Raw genomic sequence first — 20,102 nt, forward strand, 5'->3', positions numbered from 1 at the left:
AGCCAGAAGTCCTTTCTGAGCTCCATGTGCATGCCTGTCTTCATCTTAAAGGACAAGATGATAGTAGGCACAAAGGGGTTTTAGCACAAGCTCAGAGAATTTTTTACACAAGCTCTTACCCTTTATCTCAGGACCTGTGCATCTCTTTTTCAGTTTGACAGTCTGTTCCACTTTGAGGTAGGGAAAGAAGGTTTGTTGAAATTTGTCAGTTTGCAAATGACCTGAAAAAAATGCAAAAGGCAAAAAGTTACTTCTAGCAATAAAAAGGCAAATCTACTCCACCTGCCACAATCAAATGTTTAAAATCACTTTAACCTTCAATAGATTTACTTTCCCAGGCATATTTTAAAATCGTAACCCCACAATGCAGAATTTATAGTAGGTGTGATTAATGCATGCCTTGGGTGCGCTGCAGGCATTTGTTCACACACCCACAGTCTGTTATCAGTCAATGCAACTCCACTGTTGTCATGTTTTGTTGCTTGTTTATTTGACCACAGTGTTCATTTGTCCCTTTCTATTAATGCAAATATATAGCTAACCAGACAAAGTACAATACCATTGGCTAAATTTTCATATACATCATTTTTAGAAAATATTTCTCCTATTTGATAATTACTGATTTTACAGCTCAGTCTCTCTATGTAAATATAGAAGGCTTATCCAATTAGTGTTTCTGTTTTCAGTAATACTTGTATAGTTAGTCAAGCAGCTTACTTTAATATTACACGTCAAGATGAGAAGGCACCCACTTTTTATGCATTTTTCCTTTTTTATGCATTCCGGCATAGTTAAGAACTGGAAGAAGAGAAAGAAGATGAGTTTGGAGCTATCATTTGCTGTCCAAAGTACAGATTGGACTGAATTACTGAAGATATAAATTAGATGTCTTTAGATGGACAAAAAATACCCCAAAATATAAAAAATATGATATGTACGTAGCAGACAAAGACTCCTACAAATCTGAAAAGAGATTGCATTCAATTTGTTGCCTAGAAACTACTATGGTCCTACATTACCTGAAAATTCAGTTAATCTGACCATAATTTTACACTGCTTTATCATTTGGCTTCCCCAATCCTTCCTTGCTTTTTTATCACTGTCACTCTCACTTTTACTATGCTAGGTTTAGAAAGATAGTTTTGAATGGAGAAGAGGGTTGGGAGGATGAGGGTTCTTTATGTAATGTATTGAAAACCCAAAGAACATTGCTTTATTTGTTTTGGTTTATACCAGGGACGTCAAACTCATTTTCACTGGGAGCCACACCAGCCTCACCATTGCTTTCAAAGGGCCGAATGTGATTTTAGAACTGTATAAGTGTAGGAGTAGTTACATTTATACAGTCCTAAAATTACATTCAGTCCTTTGAAAGCAACTACCAGGCTGATGTGACCCCCAGTGAAAATGAGTTTGACACCCCCGGTTTATAAAAAGCACAGAGGATAAGGAGTCTGGTGCCATCACCGGGTTCCTTACAACGCCATGAATTATAAAGCCAAAATCAGATAAATAAGAGCTTCTTTGGAGACAGTGAAAACAGATTCGGATCTGAATTTCATCAATTAACATAGAAATACAGAAGTCTGGACTACTTTATAAATGCTTGTAATCCATTTTATCACATTAAGTGAGATGGAGATTAATTTGTACCTTATTTTTCCAACAAGCATCAACTGGGTACTCTAGTTTCTCATAGGCTGCCTTTGAATGCAATTCAGCCTGTGCAGATGGCCTGCACAGGGATGACACTTCACTTAAGGCTCAATTATCTTCTCACTGCAGAATTTAAATGGGATTATATGATACATAAAATCTTGCAGGCCCTGTCTGAGAAGAGGTGACTCACAACCTCTGAAATTAAAAGTTAACATCTGATGAACCAGCAATTTAAGTACTGTATCATGTTATTTATTTATTTGTTTTTTTAATAATGATACTCGAATACAGTCTTTTCTTTGAAATTTTTATTGAAAGTATTTTGGCACATTCAGGAACCCTAGTTCTCAAAGTCTGGCACATGACAAGAAATATCACACCATTACTGACATATCTATCTATGTTATATCTACTGACATATCTACGTCTCTGTTTTTTGTGGAGCATGCATTTGCTCTGTAGTTATAGGCTGCAACGCATTAACTTCCTTTCTCACAAACAGCAAAACTGAAGGTTTTGCTCAACCCAGATTAAAGATCGATAATGGTAGCTGAAATGTTTATTTCATGTTCTGGTAAGGACATACATCTCCAGTCATCAATGCAACTGATAGCTGTATGGTCCTTTGAGACTGATTGTAGTACTTTGACATGTAGTGGTTGCAACAAAGGCAAAGATGGATTTGCAGAAAGGGTTTTTTGCATGTTACATTTATAACTTGGCAAAAGAGTTCTACAAGGCACCTATGAAAAAAGAGCATTATATTTCTATTCATTGGAAGCTGAACAATTCATTGATTTTTAAATTACTCTCCATTCTTACAAGATGCTTTACAGCTGTATTTTATTGACTCTCTTTTTTCTCATATAAATAACTTGCCCTTCTGTTTAAGTCTGCTGAAACAGAGAAGTTTCCCTTAAGCTGAACAGAGCAAAATCTGGTTAGCATGCTCTTGTGTGGTAGAATTGTATTACAGAGGAATTAAACTACTATTAGAACATAAAAATGTATTTAAATCTATCCAACAAAACCTCTATCTCCATTTCCTTTGAGCCTCTGATGCTCTTCTACTTTTCTTGCTGGTCCATTTTTTGATGCAAAAATGTGTAATGGTAACATGTTTTGAAGAAAGATTCTAAAAGTGTTAAGAATCTGCAAAATGCTATGTGGTACGGGAATCCCTAATGCAGGTTATTCCTGACTGGTAAACATCCTGGAAGCAGAAGGTTCATTAGACTCTAAACATCAGACCAGTCTTAATTCTTAGTTTATCGGAGATTCTTCCTCTTGGTACGTGAGGAACTGGTGCGTCACAAAAAATTGGTAAAAAAAAAATCTACTTTTTGCAACTGCTTTCCCTTTCAATATAGCTAAAACGGACAGTGAAAAGACATAATCCTGAAAAAAAAGATTTAGAGGGTCATCATGAAAGGCCAGCTACACAAAATGTGATGTATCAGCAATAAAGGGCTGAAGCCATCCACAGAAGCGTGAACATAAGATTGCTAAGCAGGCACAAAAGGTGACGTTACGTGTGTACTCAGAATGAATAAGATTCTCTCACTCTAGGGTGTCTAAAATGGCACAAAATAATTACAGTTGTGCAACTGGACTGTGACTTTAATTAATACAATTGATAGCATCCGGAGACACATTTGAGGGTGTCAGAACACTGGAACAGGCTGCCCAGAGATGTTGTGGAGTTTGGTTCTCTGGAGACATCCAAAACCCGCCTGGACACACTCCTGTGTGATCTGCTCCAGAAGAACCTGCTTTAGCAGGTGGGTTGGACTAGATCTCCAGAGGTCCTTTCCAACCCTAACCATTCTGTGATTTAGCAGAGTCTGTTGGACGTCTGTAGTAACTGAGTTTCCCCAGGGGTTAGTGTTAGGTCCAGTCCTGTTCAACCTGTTAATCAATGACCTGGATGAAGAGACTGAGTGCACCCTCAGCAAGTTTGCTGACAATACCAAACTGGGAAGAAGGGCTGACACACCAGAAGACTGTGCTGCCATTCAGCAAGACCTGGACAGGCTGGAGGACTAGGCAGAGAAGAACCTGATTAAATTCAACAAGGGCAAGTGTGGGGTCCTGCATCCGGGGACAAATAACCCCAGGCAGCAGCGCAGGCTAGGGGTTGACCTACTGGAAAGCATCATTGCGGAGAAAGACCTGGAAGTTATGTTTGACAATAGGTTGACCATGAGTCAACAATGTGCCCTTGTGGCCAAGAAGGCCAATGGTATCCTGGGGTGCATTAGTGAGAGTGTGACCAGCAGGTCGAGGGAGGTTATCCTCCCCCTCTACTCTGCTCTAGTGAAGCTGCATCTGCTGTACTGTGTCCAGTTCTGGGCTCCCCAGTTTCAGAAGGATAAGGAATTACTGGGGGGAGTTCAGCAGCAGGCTACAAAGATGATTAGGGGGCTGGAGCATCTTTCTTATGAGGAGAGACTGAGAGCACTGGGTCTGTTCAGCCTGGAGAAGAGAAGGCTAAGAGGGGATCTCGTCAGTGTTTATAAATATTTCAAGGGTGTTTGTCAAGGGGATGGGACCAGACTCCTTTCAGTGGTGCCCAGTTACAGGATGAGAGGCAACAGGTACAGACTCAAGCATAGGAGGTTCCATCTGAATAAGAGGAGAAACTTCTTTACTTTTAGGGTGACTGAGCACTGGAACAGGCTTCCCAGAGAGCCTGTGGAGTCTCCTTCTCTGGAGACATTCAAAACCCACCTGGACACATTCCTGTCTGATCTGCTGTAGGTGAACATGCTTTAGTAGGTGGGTTGGACCAGATGATCTGCAGAGGTCCCTTCTAGCCCCAGACATTCTGTGATTCTGTGTTCCTCTGATTCTGCGATTCTAAAGCAGACACATATGCCTGACGACTTTGCTAGGAGCCTTTGACTCTGTTGATTGTCTACAGACTATAATGGAGGTTTAGACTTCTACCTGGCTTACATGTAGATACCAGTGTTACAGGTAGCTAAATGCAAAAGTGTGAGTCTAGAGCTGGATTTCCCCTGCAGCCTGCTTGGGCATTTAGGAGAGAAGATGAAAGAACGATAACCTGTTTAAAATATGTAAAGAGGAGAATGCCGCTGAGAGAGGACTTCTCAGTGTAGAATATGTGAGTAATTGCATGATACAAGGTATGCAAAATGAATCTAGGAAAAATTTAAACTTTAAATCAGACACATTTTATAGGTAAAAACATTAAAGTACTCAACAGTCAAGGCTTTTTGGTCCAGTCAGGTACTAGAAAGAACCTGAATCAAGATTTATTTTATATTTTTTGCAGGTCTCAATGTTTTTCTAAGAACTATGTAACAGACTACTAGCAAAAAAAGAGAATAATGAATTAATTGCTTGTTACATAAGGCCAGCATTAAGCAAAAGGACAATGGATTATCATAACAGGTTTTTTGGCCATAAAGTTTACTACTAAATTTATAATAGTTAACAAACAGGGCCACGAGGGTGAGCACTTACTCCTGACAGTGCATTCATTTTGTTAACACAACCTCCGGCATGGCTTTGCCTCATGCCAAATAACACTCTCCCAGACAGTGCTGGGATACAGTTAAGGAAATAAGATATGTGAAATCTCAGTTTCAAAAGCATGTTTGCGTGTCATAAACATAGGAAGTCTGAATTCCTTTTTTTCCCTGCAGTAGTTAAATAACTATAGGGCTGTTACTTTGCAGTATGTTTCACTTTATGTAACTTTCTTCCTAATTTATATTTTCTTCCCTCCAAAATGCAAACTGTCTTCCAGCACAAGCCAGAGTGCGTCTTATAGCTGAGATGTATCAGAAAAAATTAATAGTGTGCTATTGTTAGCAAATCAGGATCAAACACAGCTGCACACTAATCGCCATAAAAAAACCCAAGTATTACTGACCTATAAGCTGAAGTTATGGTAGCTGTAAGAAGGCCAAGCCTATGCAATGAAATCCAATGGGTTTCTAATTTCTGATAGTGCCAGGTTTTAGATAAGAAATACATAAAGTTTCTATATTTGTATTAACTTTTAATATCATATATTTTGAGCCTAACAATATTTTATCTGAGAATTGTCCATTTGGTGTATCGGCTATATTATAAAGAGATGTATTTGAGAGTGCATTTTAAAATATACGTGTTGCACTTTCTGCATAAAATATAAGTATTTCATGCTTTAACAAATGAGTTTCATTACACAGTGTATATAACTTCTTTATGTGCATCAGTTTCATAATGTGATTTATGATCTTAATGACATCTATTTTCATACTCTTCCTTTCATAAAAATTAAATGAAGCACTATCTATTTATCTGTATCTGGTTTTTTTCATAAGCAATAATAATTGGAGGATGTTATGCAGCTCTGGTAAATCTCAGCCTGTGCTGCTCTTATACTTTGCTGTATTTGGATCTTAGTATTTTACATTACCGTATTCCTGTGCTTGCCGAGGTTTGAACAGACAGGAGCACTGCTCCCCTTCCTGTCACCTTTCTGCCTATGAGTCTGTCTCAGAAATGAGGTCATGAGCTCCTTCTGCTCTTCCTCCTCACACTAGCACCTGTGTGGGAGGAGGCCATGAGTTCTTGGCTTGGCAGTGGATGGAAACACCCCACTGTGTCCCAAAACTGAAGCTGGTGAGGAAAACACACAGCACCACCCCATAGACATATTTGAGAAAGGGTGAAAGCTGCAAGGCACGGGAGTTGTAGAATTAATTGATGAGATATGTAGGAACACACAAAAGGAGACACAAAAGGAAAGAAGTGAGAAGACATAAGAAAGAGACACTAGAGGAGAGCTGTGAAGAGGTGTGGTTTTGGAAAAAAATTAGGAGAAAGCAGAGGACACATATGGAAGAGGACACTGTTAGGGAGACAGCTGGAGACACACTCTTGAAATAAGAAGGAAGCTCCATGCCATGAGGATAAACAATGTTGAAAAGACAGCAGTCATGGCGGACCTACGCTGCAACAGGGACACCCCTGATGGGCTGCAGCCTATAGAGGAACTCATACCTGTGCAGAGGAGCAGTAGAAAGCAAGAGGCAGTGGAGAAAAAAAAAAGCAAGAAAGACTGAACAGTAGAAGGATACCGCAAGGCACAGACCCCAGCCTCCTGCATCACCCATCACCTCATCAAAGGGCTTGGGAGGGGCTGAGCACAACACACACTGACTGGCAGGAGACTTTTTCAACTTGAGAGAACCAGTTAAAAAAACACAGTAAGCAAACATGTTAGGTAGACAGAGAAAAATGTGGAAAAGACAGAACTAGAAGTAGAATTGTGGATAAACTCTGACACAATGAACTCTGACACACTGAGGATTCTCAGTATTACACATAATTCATAAGCTGTATGTAGACAGGTTCCCAGCAAAAGCATTAATAACTCTTTAAAAGAGAAAAATTCAATGTTAACACTTTATGATTTTTTTTCTTTGAAAGAGAACTACAAGTCTGATACTGAATCTTTCTCTTCATTTTCATAAACCTATAGTAAACAATGCCTGCAGCATTTGTTCCACTTATTCTCTATTTCTTGATCACTGCACCATCTTTCTCCTCACAGACCTCACCACTGTTAATGTAGTAAGAATTTTTCCTTATGTTTTTATACCAGTTACGTTTTATTCCTTAGGACAAGAAAAAATTTAAAAGTCATCTTCTGACTTCTTTTCCAACCAAAAATGAAGAATTTTTTTCAATAGCATAGTCTTTCATTGAATGTGGATCAAAAGTTCCTGGGCCATACTGCAGGGTTTATACTTTAAAAATCTTTTAATCAGGAAGATAAATATAGTCTTAAAGCTCTTTTACATTTATAACTATTAATTAGAACAGTTTGAGAACTATTGTGAAACCATAAGATATTTGGTCAAAAAGACTGACTTTATAAAATACAATGCTTGTCAGAGAAGAACAATTGTGTAAAATTGATTCTAATGCTACAAAAGAAAAGATGAAAGAAAACAATTACATTAAATTGCAACAGACTTGTGAATTCTGTCTCTTTTTCTTCCCCATCCGTAACTGAAGGAGGAATAGAGCCTCAGATTATAAAGCTATACATAATGGTTAGAGCTATTCTTCATGTTCAGCCTATAGGAAAGACCACAAGGTAAAACTTTCAAAAAGAATGAGAGCGAATTAAGGGTATCGTTACCATTTTCAAAAGTGAGGTCATGCCATATTTTAAGTGTATTTTAAAGGTATTTCTGTAATGTTTAGAATATAAATTTGAAAGTGCCTTTCTTAGAAGTATAAATATCATTAATATTCAACGAGATTTAAGGTAGATTTTGAAAGACTTTTTTAATTTCCAAGGACATTTATTTGTTGCAATGCAGATGTCATGACATCCAAAGTTTTTGAACTTTTCATCTCTTCTAAACTAGTGGTCTGGCTCTTTTTCACTAGAAAAGAGAGGGTAGTTCCACGTATTTATCCACCCCAAAATAAGGGGTGGCGTTCTATTTCTTTACTTTGAAATAGTGGGAGTCAGAAAAATACAATTAGATTAGATGGCTTGAAATAGCTAAGATAGAGGAAATGATGAGCTAGGTAAGAATAATTTAAAATTAAGTCTATATGCCAGATTTTTCTTTCCCATTCTGACTTGCACATGTTTATGACTGCTTAGACTGTAAATCAGCAGAAAACACGGCTTTTAATTTTTTTTTTTTTTAATTTAAGAACATTGAAAGCCATATGAAAATTTTAATAAAAATTTATTTTCAAAGTTATTATGGTCTGTCAAAGTCTATGTTTGTTTTAACAGTAACAGAAGGGTTAGAATGTGTTGTGACATTCATATGCCTTCTGAAATCAATGAATAATCCTTTCAAATCCCAGTAAAATCTTCTCGTGCACACACATACACACATAAATCTTATAGCTACACTTGTTCAACACCTGGTAAAATATACTTGTGTATTGCATATGAGCTTTGGTACAGTCAGTTCCTCCATTTAGTGGAAGCTGTGTTTTTATAAAATAATTTATATGCCATGATACAACAGTATTAACACTAAAAGCATTTTCAATAAATTTCTCCAAAATAATTTATGTTAATATATTATGGTTTTGGTTACATAAACCACTACAATAGAAACATGAGAGAGTATTTTTTTGTCTGAACTTAAATACTTGTGAGTTCTTTCACAGACAGTGGAAAGGTTTTCACTACAGATTATATATTCCTCATATACTGCTTACCAACTCTGCTTTCCAGTACATAATGTAGTTCCTTCCTAATAAGATTTTAGGATTGTGTCTTTAAGTAGAGAGATCCTATTTACAGAGCTATCACTTCAGCTCAGAATAATGCAGGAACTATGACTATATTAGAAACACAGGCCTGAATGGCTTGTTTACTTCCTGGTCTCCATGAAGATTTTATACCATATCATATCTTAATAGTGGTTCTTTGAGTCATGACCTTTAATAGCCTATACTTAAAATATTATGTATGCCTAACACCAAGAAAAAAACCCTTACAGCCTTTTAGTGGATCACGAAGCTTTCTGAAGGCCCAACACTTCTTTTTTCTTGCTAGTATAGATCATTGGTAACTACATGAAAGTCAGAGCTATGCCACCTCAAACTATAGTGAAAGCAGATTCAAACACAAAGACCTTTCTGTCAGATATCAAATCGTGCTCCAACCTCCACCATTTGAAACCATTAAACAGCTAGTGGGATTTTCCGTAACAGTAGAAGCATTAACCCCAGTGTCCTGGACAAATTCCAACACAATCAATTACACTGTGCCAGTAAATCTCCATGCATTTTATTTAGATGCTGCTTTTCTTTTTCTTCTAGTAAATCATTAGGCGAGGTTTGCTGTGCATTGTTGAACAGGTGCTGAGTTTTACCTGAAGTGGCTGCATTCAATGACGTTTGAAGCTATCTCTAAAAGACACAGTAGGGGCCTAATATATCAATTTAGAATGCATGTTATTACTCTCTGGATTTTATTGCTATATTCATGCAGAGGAGTGCTAAAGAAACACAAAAATCTTAAGCAGCTTTAAGTAGAATGCACTGAACTGTTCTTTAGAAGTTTTTTCACTAATTTTGAACAGAATCGGGCTGACCATTTTCTTCCTCTGCATAACTTTTCAGGATTGCAACAACATCTGTGTTTCCTAGTATAATAAAGATGCTGTTTCCATATTCTGGTTACAGAAAATAGGAGTTACTTATATTCTAGACAAGCTACTATCTTACAGAGAAACTCACTTCTTTCTCAGTTCAGAAAATGGCATTCAGCTTCCTGCTTAGTTTGGAGTGATGGCTTAATCTCTTCTCTCACTGCACCTTTTAAGATCAGCTGCTCAGTTATTTGAATTCTAAGTGTTACTTATTCAAAGCTGAGTTAATTTTTTCCCAAAAAAAGGCCTTGTGAATGAAAAAGGCCAACATATATATATTATAGGTTTTTTTGGTGCAATTTTTAATGTTATCAGATTTATTCTCAATACTGGAATTATTTACCTGTGTTAAATATTGTGGGGTGCTTTATAACTGTACTGCAGTGTTAACAAAACAAATTTGAACTTGTTCCAACCTTGTGTAGATGCAATAAACCAACTGCTCAAAAAGAAAATTGGTCTGTATGTATTTGTGACTAATTAGTTCTTTTTTGTACGGTGCTTTGAATATATAAAATATTTTCTAGATGCTAGGCATCATTACATAGGACAGAGTCCACTGCAGAGATAAGAAGTGCCTTTAATTGGTGACCTGTGGTCATATCTTTTGTTGTGGCTTCATATTATTGCACAAGAACATGAAAGTTTGTATGATTTACCAAATCACTTCCTGAATGCATTTCACCAAATCAAATAATCACATTTCATTCACTTCAGAAAGAGTAAATCTAGGCTAACAGTTGTATAGAAATTCAGCTATAAATTTCACTATCTAGGTGCACTTCGATTGAAATCTTTTTAAATAAGGTGTAGATACTTTCCGATGCTTCTAGCAGATCTTTTCGATTCCTTTTTTTGAGGTAGAAGTGAAAATAAGTTAAAATTTCAGAAATCTATGAAAACTAAAAATGTCAATGAAATTCTGAAAAAAAAAACAAAGCACTTCTAGTTTGTAAACTGTTTAGCTGGGCTAAGGAATCAGTTCCGTTCCTGTGTCTTTGTGTCCTGGTTTAACCTCAGCCATCAGCTCAGCCCCACACAGCTGTTCACTCATTCACCCCAGTGGGATGAGGGAGACTATTGGAAGAATAAAAGTAAGAAAACTCATGCGTTGGGATAAAGACAGTTTGAAAGGTAAAGCAAAGCCGCACATGCAAGCAAAGGAAGGAATTAATTTACTACTTCCCATTGGCAGGCATCTCCAGGAAAGCAGGACTCCCTCGCACATAACTGTTAATAGGGGAGACAAACACCATAACTTGGAACATGCTACCCTTCCTTCTTCTTGTCCACAGCTTTCACTGTTAAGCATGATGTCCTATGGTATGTAATATCCCTGTGGTCAGTTGGGGTCAGCTGTCCCAGCTGTGTCCCCTCCCAACTTCTTTTGCATCCCTGGCCTCCTTGTTGGTGGGTTGGTGTGAGAAGCAGGAAAGGCCTTGACTCTGTTTAAGAGTTGCTCGGAAGTAACTAAAGCATCCATGTGTAGTCAGCACTGTTTTGGTCACAAATCCAAAACATAGTCCTATACTAGCTATGATGAAGAAAATTGACTCATATGCAGCCAAAACCAGCACATTTTGGCAGATCTGAATTTCTTGCCTTCTTGGCTGGCTTAAAATCCCAAAACATGGGCCTCATTTTCCAGACTTAAGATGTTGGCTGTTTAGTGAACTGAGATTACGGGACACTGGTGGGACCTAATGCCAGCTACATGACAAATTCCATAACTGCTACCTACCCTAACTAGGGTAAATTCTCATGCAGCTTGAACCTCCTGATATTCTGGCAGGGGAGGGTATGGAGAGGAGGAGAGATCTTGGCAGTGGAGTTGTGTCAGCATTTTGATATTTTCCAAATCAGACATAATTTTAATTTTTTTATTTGAATTAGGCATTTGCATACTTCAGACCTTCTTACTCATCCTGTGTTTGACTTAGTTTTCTGAGTTCATTTTGGGATATCTCACAGAGCTGTAGTATTGAGCTTGAAGTAACCTCTAAGTTCATTTGAATTTTATTAAAATTAACATCTTTAACCATGAGGCATTTAGAAACCTATTTTCACAGAAATGTGTTGTGGTTTTAAATAGTTGCTAACCAGTCTGCAGCTTGTTTTTTTTCCCCTTTTTATAGTCTGCAGCTGCTTCCATTTAAAAGTGTAAAGTAATAGTTGTTCCTGACCTCACCTGTCAAATACTTCTGGAGGCATTCTCTCTGCATCAATAACCTGCAGGCAGAATGCTTGTGGGAAATATTACATGGTTAGTGTTTAATGTGCTTCATATGATAGTGCAGTTTACCCCACTCCTTTCACCATATACTCAAGAAACATGATGCTGGAAAATGGATTCTATGTGTATTTGACTCTGGAGGCATATTTCTACAAGCCCAGTTGAATTCTGAGCCCTGTGCTACTAAGCATTTTAGTAGAACTACTACTACTTAAGAATACTCTTATTACTGTTATTAGTACAGCTGCTATTAGTACCAAACAGAGTTGATTTATGAAAAAACAAAAGCGTAATTAAATAATTCAATGTCACGGTATAGTGCATTTATGTAAAATTACAAATAATTTCAGGTGTTTTTCATTTGTTATTTATTTTCATTCTGCAGTCTCTTACTTCATCTACACTGTGCAAGAAGACCACAGACAACTAGACCATCTGTGTATATCCAAGCAATCAGACTTCAAAATATGAAGGTACAGGATTAGTTCTGATTAGTTGCAGAGGTTAGCTAAAATTCTGTTTTTTCAAAATTGAATAATAATAATTGAATAATAATAATTTTCTTATGTGAGTTTTATATCTGTAGTACTGACAGTAAAAACAATGTGTATATAAAAAAAGAGAATTTTTGAACTCTGAAACAGAAGTCATAATGTATACAGACTAAATAATTTAAGGAATTATTGATCAATTAAGGAAAAATATGCCAAGTATAAACATGGGTGCAGCTTTTTTATTTCTTCCATACAAAATAAAGCAAGTTTCCTATATAATTAAATCTGTTCAATGTAATATCCTCTTTCATAAGGTTATTCCACTGTCAAGGTAGAATGACTTTTTAACAAGTAAAATACAATGGGAGGATACATTCAGCTTTTGACTATCATTTTAGAGGTCAATCAGCAAATTCTCCTGCTGTTTTGTTGCTGAGTATGGTTATGTCACCTAATTTTTTCACTTAGAGGAACTCCCTTATTACACACAAGCTATGTAATTGACTTAGAAGGTTTGATACATGTAGCCTGGACCACAGAAATCAGCACGGGACAGGAGTGTCTCCAGTGTCAATCTGGATCCAAAGCCAGTTTATGAGGATAGGAAAGTGTAGCTCATTAATTCCAATAACCTTATGCCAAGTTACATCAGCTGCAACTCTGAAAACCTATGAGTTTTTGCCGTCAAGTTTGAAAGAGTTCCAAGTAAGCAAAAATAACATAGTTGAATATAAATAGTTACTTAAACATAACTATAGAATTAACTAACACTTCTTTGAAAAAAGGAAGAAGCGTTCAAATATAACTGAAGTACCCTGTGTTTTTTTGTATACTGTGTTTATTACTGTTGATGTGCTCAAATTAAATTGACTCTTCTATATTTTGAGTGTCTTACACTTTGATCCTAATATCTGTGTTTATTGAGTATTCAGGTGATATCATTTTCTTAAGTTATTTTTTTCCTATTACTTTTCTTCCTTCCTTTGTTTTCTTTTGTTTTGATTTGTTTTGGTTTGGTTTTGTTTTCAATCCTGGCTGTTTTAAAATATGCTTTATGTACCTGATAAAATCTAAGCTTGAAAATATTAGTAGATTATTTTCCCTTGATGAGAAATAAACTTTGTCACAATTTAAAACTCTTCAAAAAATAATCACTAGTGTGTTTATTTTAGCAGTATTTTCTTTTCATCCACACATCAGATAAATTAATCTAAATTAAATTTCATTTAGTTCAAACATTTAGGAAAATCACTTGTGAAAAAAAGTAATTAATAGTTGAATACTCACATTTTTTTAATTACTTGTCTAGTTCATTTTTTTAAATTATTGTTATTACTATTACTATTCTCTTATTCATATTATGAATGGCAATATCAGAAGACGTGCAGTCTAGAATTACTCTTAAAATACAATAGTATACACAAGTAACTTGCTCAGCCTACCTTAAAAATTAATTATTAATATTAGATTGCTGGCATACTGTTGAACTATACACCAGAAACTAAAAAATCAATTAATATATTTCTAAGCAAAAGAATCTGGAAACCCTTGGGCATGGTGAGAACGCTATTAATTACAAAGCTAAATATTGGATTAGTTTTTCAAATTTCTGAGCTCTGATCACTCTTTTTGCAAAAAGAAAATGATAGAATGACACAAGGTCAGGAAAGTTCTCCAGAGGATTGCTGTATCAGAGGCACCAATACAGTAATGAATCATTATGGCAGCACTGCAAAAAAATAACAGACTGAAATTTTGGTTGAATCACTGAAGCATTTGTTACAAATTGAAAAAAATCATAACTATAAGATACACATGTAAAAAAACCTATGTATAGAGTGCTGTACAGAGAAAAATGTTAGATAACACCACTTTCTACGTAGAAGTAGGGATGGTGCCCACTACTGGAAGCAACAAGTATTCAATGAACCATTCAACAATCATCCCCCTTTCTGAAGAAAATAGACAAACTATACCCCCAATGCTAGAATTTGGATTTTGCTTGAGCCTGTGGAATAGTAAAAGAGGGATCTGAAATCAATGTGCATCTCAGAGGAATGTATAATGCTGTAAAGAGGAGGAATAAAAGACCAGCATTTCTAGTTAATAGCTTAAAAAGACCTACATAGCCCAACTTTTTCCATTTACTGATAAGAAGCCTTTTATGTCATTATTAATGAAAAGCCAGAGGATGGTGGAGCACTGGGACTGGCTCCCCAGGGAGGCAGTCATGGGCCCAAGACTGACAGTGTTCAAGAAGTGATTGAACAACATCCTCAGACACATGGTGTGAACTTTGGGGTTGTCATATGCAGGGACAAGAGTTGGACTCAATGATCCTTGTGACTCCCTTCCAACTCTGGACATTCTATGATACTGTGATTCTATGATTTGAATAACTTTGTAATACTACAGTCCAAATCAGTTAAGGTATGACCATATCTATGTAAATAGTGCACAGGTAACAGATATGTAGATTTAGATGTAGAATTAGTCATATATTTTAAAACAGTCCTTCTAACAACTTGTGGTTTTTATTTCAAAAATAAGAAGAACTTCTTAACATAGAGGATCTTCAAGCCTCAATGAGGGAACACAAAGGTAGAGGGATTCTTCGGGACTGTTGGTTTTGTTGCAGAGATACTGTAGCATCTCAAGTGTAGTGTTTTCTGAGATTAAGTTACATACAATGTGAATGAAAGCTTTTTAACTACAAAGAAAGTATAAAACTACCCACTCAAAGGGATATATTTTCCTGACAAATAGAGAATCCCAGAAATATTGTAGACATCATTTTCAAAAGTGTCTCATGATTTTTGTCATGGCCATTTTAGATATCCAATGTTATGTCCAATTTTCTCTTGACACTGAGCAGTTGGATTTTTTACTGAAAGTACTCACAGTTTGTGTAGACTGAAAATTACTCCATTGGAAGTGATAGTCACAAACTCAAATTCCACAATTAAAACAATAAGGGAGCATGCCTGTCAGCCTGAGAGTTTTTAATAGCTAAATAATTATAGTAAGATAACATGCTGCCACATTTGGACAACTATAAACAAGTTTTGATTGTTAAGGTTAATATTCGTCATCTATGAAAAATCACTTCTGGAAATATTGTCAGCAATATTTACATCTCTTTTCTGGTTTAATCTCATAAATGTAGGCTGTCATGTCAATACACTCCTATAATAGACTTTATTTTGTTACAGGTGCTAGCTGTTTGTGGCACTCTTACTTCTGAAATACCATTCTCAGTTAATTCTGGAATATTTTAAAACGACATTTACAATTTCAAATTGGAATTGCCTGACGAAATCGGGAATATGGTGGAATATGAAGATTTGTGTTAATATAACTCACTAAAGAGAGACTTCTGTGGACACAATTTTTTGAAAGGAGCTGAAATTCAAGTTTAAGTAATGATGAACTCTCACATTGTCCAGGATTCATTGCATTTAGATTGCAATATTAGAAACTTTCCCTGATTGACCAATGTATCTTCTTGGGCTTAAAAAAACCCCAACAATCCACATCTGCTTTGCCTCTCAGGGAGACTGAATAATGACATGGTTAGCACAATTAACAAAACATCGGAAAAAACAAGATAGAACTTTATGATTGTAATTTTTTACTAGAACTCCTTCAAATTACAACAAATAGTTATAATAATTTTCTTTGTTCTGGTTGTCATTATTGATACCATCTTAGCCCCACAGCCACATGGCTCTGTCACACAGTAGGGTACCAAAAGGCTAATGAGGAGGCAAAAGAAATCCATGATAGCATGTACTAAACTGAAAGCCAGACACTGTAATTGATACTGCTATGTGTCCTACTGTACATTGATCTCTCGTAATTGTTTTTCATTATTGTCTTAGAAAAGTGGATATGATTACTTCAGTATTTGCCGTGTTACAAAATAGAAAATAGACCTGGAAAGGCACTTAAGGCATCATGTAACCCAATTTTCTGCCCTAGGACAGAAACAGTTGTAGACAAGGTATACCTAATGCATTTGCTTTGCCATTAAAAAAAAAAAAATATCAGTGATATGGATTCTAAAAGTTCCCTGGACAATGTATAACAAAGCTTAATTACCTTTACCAATAGAAAGATCCTTACCTTTCTTAATGTCTAACTTAAATATCCCTCCTTGCAAATTAAGCCCATTACCTTTGAGCCAATGGGATAAAGAACAGTTAATTGTCTTCCTCTTTCGAATTGTCTTTTATTTATGGGAAGGCCGTTACCTTGTCTTCTGGTCTCTAAATTTTCCTGAACACAAAAGTAATAGAGAAAGACAGAGCTATAGGACACCTTCGGAAGTAAATTGTTAAGCAAGTGTTGAAGAAATTCTGGAGTGAGCAATTAATTTTCTGTGTATTCACTGTGCTTGACTGAAAAGATTCTTGATATAAAGAGTTTGAAGATCAAAAATTATGTATAGAGATATATATTTGAAGACAGACTTAATTGTATTTTACTAAAATAATGAATATATTGTAGGTATTCTAACCTTTTAGTAGAACTATTCTATCAGATTAAGCTAATTTGAGATGATGAAAGGATACACTATGTTATTTTAGTGGAGTTGCAATATTAGTAGTATTTCATATATGAGTCCAAGTTTATGAATGCTAATTTAGTGAGACAGGCAGAAAGGAAGGATTTTGTTCTGCTTCTCAGATTAAAATAATTCTTAAAACTCATGTAGACATAGGTTTGAATTTTTCAGTAAAATGAAATTAAACTATTCTAGAATAATTAACTAAATAAAAGTTGTCTGAAGCCAGCAGTGTGAAAGATTTGATACACTAAAATGTATGATCACTAACATTCTGTTTCTAAAAACAGTTTATCTGAGTAAAAATAATCCTCAGTTTATAAGAAATATCATTAAGTGTTTAGAATAATTTTTAAAAAGTAAAAAAAAAGTTTTAGCTATTAACTGGCTCTTCAGAAAGCATTTTTTTTCCCCAAATGTTGTTTCATCTCCATGACAAATACACTCAACACACCCCCCCAGCCAAACCAGCAGCAGTTTGGTGCAGGCTCCAAAGGAGATAAAAGCCTGAACTGCAGCTGGGTCAATAACTCCTCCTGGAAACCCACAAGGAAGCAGAACAGCACACTGAACACCAATAAGTTATGGGTGCAGGGAGTCTTGTGCATATCTTTCTCCCTGTGTGCAATTTGTCTACAAGCCAACCACATTATTCCATAAATATGACATCCTGGGTGGAGCCTACTTTGAGCTCTTTCTGCTAAACAAGCATGGCTATATGATGATGATATTTTACTACTCACAGACCACTGGATGAGCCAAATTTGTTTTATTTTAATCCTTTATCTGAAGTAAATGCTTATTAACTAGAATTAATCACTTAGAATTATAAGATCATGTGATTTTTAGTATACTGTCTGCCTCACATCACTTAGTAAGTTTTTTGCTGAAATCTTAAGCAGTATGTTGTAAAGTTCTGCTTATATTCACCAAATTTGGATCTGCTTAATGAAACCAAAAGCAGCTACAGACCGTCATGGATACTTACAAGGTAAGGCCTGTTTTGCATTCTACTGGGAAGAACAGAATTTGCTTGGACAAAATAATCCCTTCAAGGCCAGCATCAAGCTACAGATCATTATGGACACCTGCAAGATAAGTCTTATTTCTCACTTTGCTGAACAAATAAGGTTCATTCAGTCAAAACAACACCTCCAAGGCTAGCACGAAGGAGCTACGGACTGTAGACAATGCCTACAGCTAAACAAAACGAAGGCCTGCCTGAGGTCAGTGAAAAGGATCCAAAGAGAGGCAAGAAGACCCCAGACTCAACTATTGCTATTGGACTGAATTATGGTGCGAGGGGTGGGTAAACAGTCTGTAAGGGTGTAAGCACCCACATATTTCTAAGATTGGCTGGGACCTCTGCAAAGGCACCCAGCTCAAGCCAACCCTGTTGCTGTACTACTCCATTAAATTATTTATTTCTGCAAACTTTGATGCCTGAAGCTTTGCTTTGAGAGACCTAGGATCTCATCCTCATCATCAATGAACCTCAGTGCCTGAGAGCTCTCCCCAAGAGACCTGGGATCCAGACTGCAGAGTGACCTGACACCAGGCCCCTAGAGGGCAGGTAAGCAGGTTGAGATACACCATGATGAAACTTTGAAATTCTTGCCAAGTGACAAAAAGGGTTGAGTGTGGACATATAACCCTTTGGCCACAAATACATATAATCCCTTACCTGTTTTCCCTTACCCTCTGTTTCTTAGACATGAACTTCTGATCAAGTCTGGGACTAAGCTTGTGTCCAGCTGCACCTAGACTCTGAGAAGGAGTTTAGAAAGCAAGGGGCTCCATTCTGAAACTCTTTACTCAACAAGAGGGTCTCCCTCTATCCTTTCATATCTCCTGTCCTTGTACAAATCACTCTAAACCAACTCTCACACGATTCAGCCTGGCATGTTTCCTCCATACGGTAACCTTGCCATCAAATTAAGTCGTACTTTTCTTTAAGTGATCTAAACATTGCTCTGCAGCAAGCAGGACCTTAAATCACTCATGCATGACAATCTCAGCTTTGAAATCATGTGTACAAGCAATATGTTTTTTACTTCCTTTTTCTATATATCTCTGGATATAGAAACAAAATATTCCAGCAAAAGCTTTCAGATCTTACTAAAATGACATCAGAAAAGCTAAGACAGTAACCCAGATCCAAACAGTAGAGGAAAATGTAACATTTCAAGTAGATGAATAAAAATAAATAACTAAAACCACTAAAACTAAGATAGAAGAGTCACAAGAAAACCCATTTTTCTCCCAACTGCAATGAAAAGAACGAAAACATAGTGTGAATTAGCATTGATAACACAGACAAAATTGTGTTTCAGAAATCTGATAAAGCATGATTTGATTGTCTCTTCTATTCATACAACAAACAAGAATTTGGACACCCACCATGTAATTAATATAAATCAGAAAAATCTTTATTTTCCTCTGAAATCATGCTTTTACTTTGTAAATGTAAAGCCAGCATGATATTCACTGCATTTTAGTGATCTTTTTTCCTTTCTATATCTTTTATTAATAATCACAATGGCTGAAAATTATTTCTTCTCACTGCTGCCTTCAGGAATTTTCATACAGAGTTGATAATGCAGATCTTACTCAAGAAAAAAAAAAAAAACAACTCACTAAAATCAATCAAAGAAGGGACCCATTCCTTTAGTAATTCTTACTTTTGTTGATTGCTCATGGCTAAGATTAGTAGGTGGCGTTACTGAAAGAAAAAAATACAGACAAAACCCTTTCATCATATTGGATAGCAGAATATTTAGCTCAAGGACAATAAAAGATAGGCACAGTGTGAATATTCTTGGGCTTATTGTTGCGCGCAGTAGAAAGCATGGCTGAACTTCACTACAGATGGTGCTATTTAAATTGTCCATTTCCCAGTTTGTTTATATTTTTTTTCTGTTCATTTAGCAGAACTTTGATGTTTCCTGACATGCAACTTCAGTGACTAGCCATGAACTTAGAAATAATGAACG

The sequence above is a fragment of the Nesoenas mayeri genome (genome assembly GCF_963082525.1).
Source record: "Nesoenas mayeri genome assembly, chromosome: 3".
NCBI classification, from domain to species: Eukaryota; Metazoa; Chordata; class Aves; order Columbiformes; family Columbidae; genus Nesoenas; species Nesoenas mayeri.